Source organism: Apium graveolens, chromosome 9, assembly GCF_009905375.1.
Source record: "Apium graveolens cultivar Ventura chromosome 9, ASM990537v1, whole genome shotgun sequence".
Taxonomy (NCBI): Eukaryota; Viridiplantae; Streptophyta; class Magnoliopsida; order Apiales; family Apiaceae; genus Apium; species Apium graveolens.
Genome location: NC_133655.1, coordinates 95,063,671 through 95,071,487, shown reverse-complemented (window position 1 = coordinate 95,071,487; position 7,817 = coordinate 95,063,671). Strand labels below are relative to the sequence as shown.

Below are 7,817 nucleotides of genomic sequence, written 5' to 3'. Positions count from 1 at the left end.
AGGGCGTTACACTCGTATTGTAAGCTCACCCTTCTGACATCAATCAAGGTCCGTCCAGTTGCCAAGAAGGGCCTTCCCAAGATTATGAGAATCTTCTTATCCTCCTCGAAATCAAGAATGACGAAATCAGCAGGGAAGATGAGTTTATCTACCTTGACCAACACATCCTCCACAATACCTCTCGGATATGTAATAGAACGGTCGGCCAGCTGCAAGGTCATATAAGTTGGTTTGGGATCAGGTAAGTCCAATTGCTTGAAGATTGACAAAGACATCAAATTGATGCTAGCTCCCAAGTCACATAAGCATCTTTCAAAAGACACTTTTCCAATAGTACATGGAATAGTGAAGCGTCCTGGATCTTTACGCTTTGGAGGTAACTTCTGCTGCAGCACAGTACTACATTCCTCCGTGAGAGCGATAGTCTCTAAATCATCTAGCTTCACCTTCCAAGATAGAATACTTTTCATAAACTTTGCATAACTAGGCATCTGCTCGAGAGCCTCCGTGAAAGGTATGTTGATATGAAGTTTCTTGAACACCTCCAAAAACTTCTCAAATTGTTTGTCCAGCTTTTTCTTCTGCAGCCACTTAGGAAAAAGCGGTGGAGGATAGATCTATTTCTCCCCTGTATTAACCTCATGCAGAGTGTGCTCAACAGTAGTCTTCCTTGGTTCCACTTCTTTATCCTGCTGTTTTGCTTCTTCCTCAACCCCAGCTTCTTCAGTCAACTCTTGAGTTTGATCGGGATTTGCAACCTTCCCACACCTCAAAGTGATTGTCGTTACCTGGTCCTTAGCTTCCTTCTTTCCTGGCACTTCAGTGTCACTAGACAATATACCAGGTTGAGGATTTAGCAAGGCATTGGCAATTTGCCCAATTTGATTTTCCAAGGTCTTGATAGAAACAGCTTGACTCTTGAACATGAGCTTCAACACCTCTAATTCAGATTTTTCATTAGCTTATTATAGCTGGAGTTGTTATTTTGGTGCATACTGCGGTTGCTGAAAACTAGGGGGGTTGTACTGCTTAGCTGGATACTGCTGATAAGGCTATTGAACCGCATTCTGAGCATTGCTTCACCTGAAATTAGGATGATTGTGGTTGTTTGGATGATAGGTGGCTGGTACAGATTGCTGCGATTGCTGAAAGTTGCTTACGAACTGAGTGGATTCATTAGAAATTGTGCACTGATCAGTCTCATGGGCACCAGGACAAAGCTCACAGAAACTAGTGATTTGATTAACTCCATAATTAGCCGGAGTGTCCACCTTCATTGTCAAAGCCTTAAGTTGGGCAGCTATAGTAGTTGCTGCATCCAACTATATGATTCCTGCTACTTTTCCCTGAGTCAGTCTCTAGGTAGGATTCTGGTACTCATTAGTAGCCATCAGTTCAATAAGTTCATAAGCTTCATCGTAGCTCTTAGCCCACAAGGCTCCTCCTGATGCTGCATCAAGCATGGACCTAGAAGTAGGACCCAATCCATTGTAGAAATAGTTGATAATCATTCAATCAGGCATGCCATGGTGTGGGCACTTCCTTAGCATCTCCATATATCGATCCCAAGCCTCACACAGAGATTCTCCAGTTTGATGTACGAACTGGGTAAGAGCATTCCTGATTGCTGCAGTCTTCGCCATGGGAAAAAATTTAGTGAGAAACTTTTAAGCAAGATCATCCCAAGTTGTGATAGACCCTGCTGGTAGAGAGTGTAACCAGCACTTAGCTTTGTCCCTCAAAGAGAATGGGAAGAGTCACAGCTTAATAGCATCTTCAGTCACACCATTGACCTTGAAAGTGTCACAGATCTCGATGAAATCCCTAATGTGCATGTTGGGGTCTTTGGTAGGAGAACCCCCAAACTGAACTGAGTTCTGTATCATATGTATCATTCTTGACTTGATCTCAAAAGTGTTAGCCGCGATGGCTGGTCTAATGATGTTAGACTGAATGCCATTAATCTTTGGCTTAGAATAGTCCATCAAAGCCTTCGGATTTTCTGCTTGATCACCCATAGCTACTATAATTAGCTCTTCAACTTTCTCTTCTTCTTCTACCTTATTCTCTTCCTAAAAAACTTCCCTACAAATTACCACAAGTTCATCCTCGGCTTTATCCAGTGTTCTCTTACGAGTACGCGAACGCGTATGCATACACCCTCGCTAGATCACCTGAAATAAAACAAGGAAACAAATAAGTAACAATGTCCAAGTCAATGAACTTTAACGACCACTGATGGAAAGCACATAAACTAGTAATTAACACTGCAGTCCCCGGTAGCGGCGCCAAAAATTTGTTAGTCTCTAAACATGCGCTAATATTACACGCAAGTATACGAGTTTGCAAGTAGTATAAGATATAAATCAGATTCGATCCCACAGAGACTGTATTGGTTAACTATCTAAATTACGCACCTAAGCAACAATGTATGGTTATTATTCAATGCTAAGATGATAACAAATTGAAAATGTTTATAACTAAGAATTACACTAACTATTATAACTACGAGAATAAGATAAACTGAGTTAATATATATGACAGACATGGGATTCTAACTTCATTAGATACTTCATTCAATAGCCTTATTATTCTCAACCTTAGCATGCAATGGTGATGACACTAATCAGACAACACGAAACTGATAAACGCCAACTTTCGTTGCACGAGTACCATTCTACTAGACATCCACAAAAGAGATAGAAGTTGAATAGGCACCAATTATATTGAGACCCTATATGTCTATAGAATTTGACAACATAACGGTTTAAGCACAAGTTATCTATCTTGATTACATAGGGCAAGTAAGATGGTTAAAATTACCTACGAATCATGCATAATAATACATGAACCTATGCTAGTATGGCAAGTTCTAAATTCTTAAATTCACTTTCACTTCATTAAGAATTAACACGCTATCTAATAAGTTCGCGACGCTCACAAGACGAATACGCACAACAAATAATAAGATATCATACAATCACCACACACTAAGGCATCAAACAATTTAACTAAAGAAATCCATAAATAAATCCGCTAGAACCCCACGATAACGATTAGCCCATAATCGAACTCATCGCCAATGTGGGTACCACTAAAAATATGATATAGCAAACGTAGTCATTATACGAATAAATAAACCAAAGTACAATCAAGAATATAGGTTCAGAAAAATAAGAAATAAGCATCCAAATTACAACTCAAATAAAGATTCACAAGAATAAACTAGATCATCTTCGCCTTTGTTGAATTGTGCCAAAAGGTCTCTTGTCGTTTTCTCCCTCCTTGATGTCTTGATATCTCTGAATATCTCCTGAAAAATGACCTAAATTATGTTTATATAGCATTCCATGCATCCCAAGAGTCCATCAATTTGAATTATAAAAGAATCAGGATTTTAATATCCCGACCCAGCGCGACCGCGCGCTTCACCAGCGCGGGCGCGCTGCCTTTCTATACTCCCGGCGCGGCCGCGCGCAACACCTGCGCGGGCGCTCCTGCCTTCTGCCAAAACTTCATTTTTTTTCTTCTTTATTCCTTTCATCTTTGAGCTAATCTTCCAAGCTTTTATTCCAGGACATCCTAAACACCATATTAGCATCAAAATAATGCTAATTCACCTGATTCACGAGGTAAAGCCTGAAATACAAAAACACTTAAAAACACGTTAAAACATAAATAACTTGAGTATAAATACACCAACTCAAAGCTTATTAGAGCCTAAGTAAGTGTCATAAATGCCACTTAACAGTGGTCTCTGTGTGGTTCCCTTTTTCCAGTTGACTTGTTCTGTGTTTGTCGATTGAATTTGTGCGGTTATTGATGGAATATTTTACTAATTTTCTGCAGGAATTATTTGACTAATATTCGTGAAATAAAAATATATTTCGTGCGGGCAAAGTTATTAAATTAATCGGTAGAATTTGCGTTGGAAACCCAAAATTATCCGGGTACCCGCGAATTTTACCGCTGTCGACGATGAGCCTCGGCGAGTCGACGGTGGACCGTGATGATTTATTCTGAGTCCTACAGTTATAAGAATATTATTTAGTTCGTAAAAAAAATCAAAACTAAAATAGTTATTTATTGTATTGAATTTGGATAGCAAAATTGTGATTATTGGTTGTGTTGCATCGATTATGTTTCGACGGGAAGTCTGATAAATAAAGGAGTCGCTGCCTGATTTTTGAAAAATTATTTTGGGAATATGGGAACTTATCCTGTAATTATCGGAAACGTCGATCAAATATATAAATAATTATATTATACGAAACCTTATTACGTGTTATAGTGAAATATTTTACAAAAATATTCAGTAACCCTATTTTCTAAGAATGACGGATATATGTATTTTTCGAGAATAATTACCGAACCGAATTTCGAGGACATGAACCCTAATTGTTATATATGTAATAATAATACGTATAATTACGAGTCGAGAATTGATATCGTTTGGGTAAAGCTTTTAGTTAGGATATGTCAAACACAACTGGTCGTCTAACATAGGGTATTTCGACTCTATAGGTTTTAGTCGGAAGACCCGAGAGTTGATATCGGATTAAAGATAGCCTAGTGATCAGCCGACAAGCTCAGCAAGGTTCCAATCGAAAGACCTAAGTGTTGAAGTCGTATCCAGGATAGTCTAATAGTTAGACGATAAAGCCCGAGCATCCAAGTCGGTCCAAGGTTAACCAGTAATAGTTGTAAAGCTCTGCAAGGAAAGTACCCCTGAATAAATCTTTTATGGTTCAATGATATATGAATAACTGTTGATTTAAATTTTGTAGTGGAACGGAATTTTTTAAGTTATGTATCCCCTGTGTTTAAAATATATGTTTAAATTATATTTTGGGGAAAAGTAACTTCTGAAAATGCCTATCTCTAAATTATGAATAAAATTGGCAAGGTTTTGGAAAGTGTATTGTGATAGAATTGTTTTGAAAAGAGATAGGTATAAATGGTTTAAAAACTGGATAAAATATATCTAATAATTGGATGAGCTTGCGCAAGTGGCCCGTAACGGCCCATTTTGGTGGCAAAAGAGGCTAAGTTGGTTGCGCACCCTATTTAAACCACTTAGTCTAGCGTGATAGAGACCTAGCTAGTCTCTGAGTTCCGGAAAAGATTTTTTGGGATGGCAGATGGAGTCGTTCGGTGATGATAGCCTGATCAGTTGTCTCATCATTGATCATCCAGTATATATATCTGAGAGAGATTTTGTGGTTCCCGTAACAGAATAAATGGTTTTGCGGTCCCCGTAACGGGACATATGGTTTTTCGGTTCCTGTAATGGAACAGATGATTTGAAAATGAAAATAGCAATCTAAAATTGGACTCTGATATTTGCACAACACACAACTGATGTTATTATTTTACAGAGCATGTTAGTTGTTGATATCCAGTTTATACTTGTTTTACTTGTTTTTGTAAACGAGATATGATTTCTGTTCTTACAAGTGTTTTTCATAAACTGTTTACTTATTATTCATATAGTGGTATTATTGAAAAATTGATTACTCACCCTTGAAAAATGTTTTATATATATATATATATATATATATATATATATATATATATTACAGATGCCTAGGATACCTTTCCGTTGTAGTCCTGGCAGAGTTCCAGTTCCTTCCGTACCAGGCTCCTTTGAGGTAGTTGTGTCAGACCAGATGTGGTCTATTGAGTTGTTGTAATAAGTTAGTTGTCTCAGATTTTTTAAAATTAGTTTGGTGGTAATAGTTATGTAACCTAAGTCATACTTCAACCTGTAAAAGATCTTGGTAAGGGGGTCGTGTTTATGTTGGATTCATAGTGAGTTTGGTTGTATTACATTTGTGATTTATTGTTGTTCGTGATGTCAACTCCTGACCCCGGGGTTGAGGCTTTCACATTTATACGCATGTGTGTATATATTTTGAATATATGATATTCATGTGAGTTGTATAATCATATGATAATTATATAATCTATTTATATACTAATATATCTATGATTTCTTTTTGTTCTTATGATAAGAATCGTATTTGATACGATTCTGAATCGGATACAGCAGATTTGCTGAAATATGGGCCTGGTGTTCGATTTTCGCGAACGGGTACCTTTTCAAAAAGAAAAACATGCGTATAAACAAAACTGATGGCTATTAATGGAGGAATTTGGATCACAAATATTTGAGGTTTGCGGACGAAATCAAGATCTGTAGCGGTGGTGATATGGATAGAAAGTACATCCTAAAGACACGTTAAATGTCGCATTAATTACATTTGGGCTTCTTCTCTGAAGTCCAGTACAGACCTATCTGGTCTGAGCTCGTAGCAGACTCAAGACGGTCCATGTAGACAAGGCCCACCAGCTGAGGTCGTCAAGGTCCACGAACATAAGTTGTTCACGGACTAGGCCCAATATGGCTCGAAGAGCAGAGACATGTGTCATGGAAGGTTCTGGAGTTCCTTCCCTTATAGGACTCCTAATTACCATTTAAGTTGGAGACTAGGCCACCAAGTCTCCCAACACAAGTCTAACCCTAGACTCACCTCTATATAAATGGCTTTACCCCTCAACCTAGAACTATGTTTTTGGCTTGATTATCTACCACATAGAGATACGTAATCATCTTGCAAGGACGTATAGTCCCGAATGTCAGAGCAGCCATTAAAGCTCGAAGCGCACAAACCCTAGCATTAAATATTAACGTGCTCTAGTTTTTATTCCATAACATTTAGCACAGTGTGTGAAGAGGCTACAACAACCATAGTGAATACACGGAGCAGAAACAATAGTGGAACAGACACTCCTGTCCCATCGTGAACAATCGCGTTAGTGGTGGAAGTACCACCGCACTCAACCTATGCGTCCACCCAAGGAGAAACCCTGGTAAGGGCAACTGAGGCTCAACCACAAGGGACGAATCCTCTAGCTCCTCAAGGGATGAATCCCCAATTTCAGCAACTACATGCACCTGTGAACTCTCGACCCATTGGGTATGAGTACTCGACGATAGTGACCACTAACCTCCCTTAGGGGATGCCTCCAGACCCCGAAGCTGGAGGAAGTGGACACTCTAATAGTAGTGAAGCATAAGGGTGGATGCCCCAATACATACATGGCTTGGCTCTTATTCCGGAAGATCGTGAATTCTATGGACCTTATACTGATAGAGACTCTGAATCAACGGGTGACGATGTTGCTCCAAGAAGGAGGCGTGCTGGTAAAGAGCCGATGTCTAATACTGAACAGCGCCCCAAGAGCACTCAATGGACGAATCTCCAAGATTTCCAGGAGAGGATCAGGGCTCATAAAGCTGAGATCCAAAGGCTGAAGCGCCACCTGGAGACACTTAACCCCAAGACCCCCACTTGCTCCGAGGCGGAGAGATCCTCCTCCAATCATAGACCTGGATGGTCCAATACCAAGGAGGGTTATTGCCCCAAGGGCTGATCCAAGTGATTTTATGCCCCTAGTAGATCCTGATGATCCAAACCCACTATTCACCAATGCGATAATGAATGTACACATCTCAAGGAAGTTCAAGATGCCCACCATCAAAGCATATGATGGTACTGGAAACCCTGCTAATCATGTTAGGACATTCTCTAACGCCCTGTTGCTACAGCCCGTGAATGACGCTATTAAGTGTTGGGCCTTTCTTCAAACCCTTTTTGGTATGGATCAAAGGTGTTACAACCATCTGCCCTCAAACTCTATTGAATCCTTTAAGAACTTGAGCCAAGCTTATATCAAGCAGTTCATAAGTGGCAGAGTACACGAGAAGAGTTCAGCCTCTCTCATGGGAATAGTCCAAGGAGCAAAGGAATTCC

At 39.5% G+C, this 7,817-nt stretch overlaps 1 non-coding gene across 1 annotated transcript; it reads left to right on the top strand.

The window, feature by feature from the left end:
• Positions 1–1,521: 1,521 nt before the first annotated feature.
• On the top strand, positions 1,522–1,628 carry LOC141688569 (small nucleolar RNA R71). The gene has a single exon (XR_012562003.1). It is a non-coding gene; the product is annotated as a small nucleolar RNA R71 (small nucleolar RNA).
• The last annotated feature ends 6,189 nt before the right edge of the window (positions 1,629–7,817 follow it).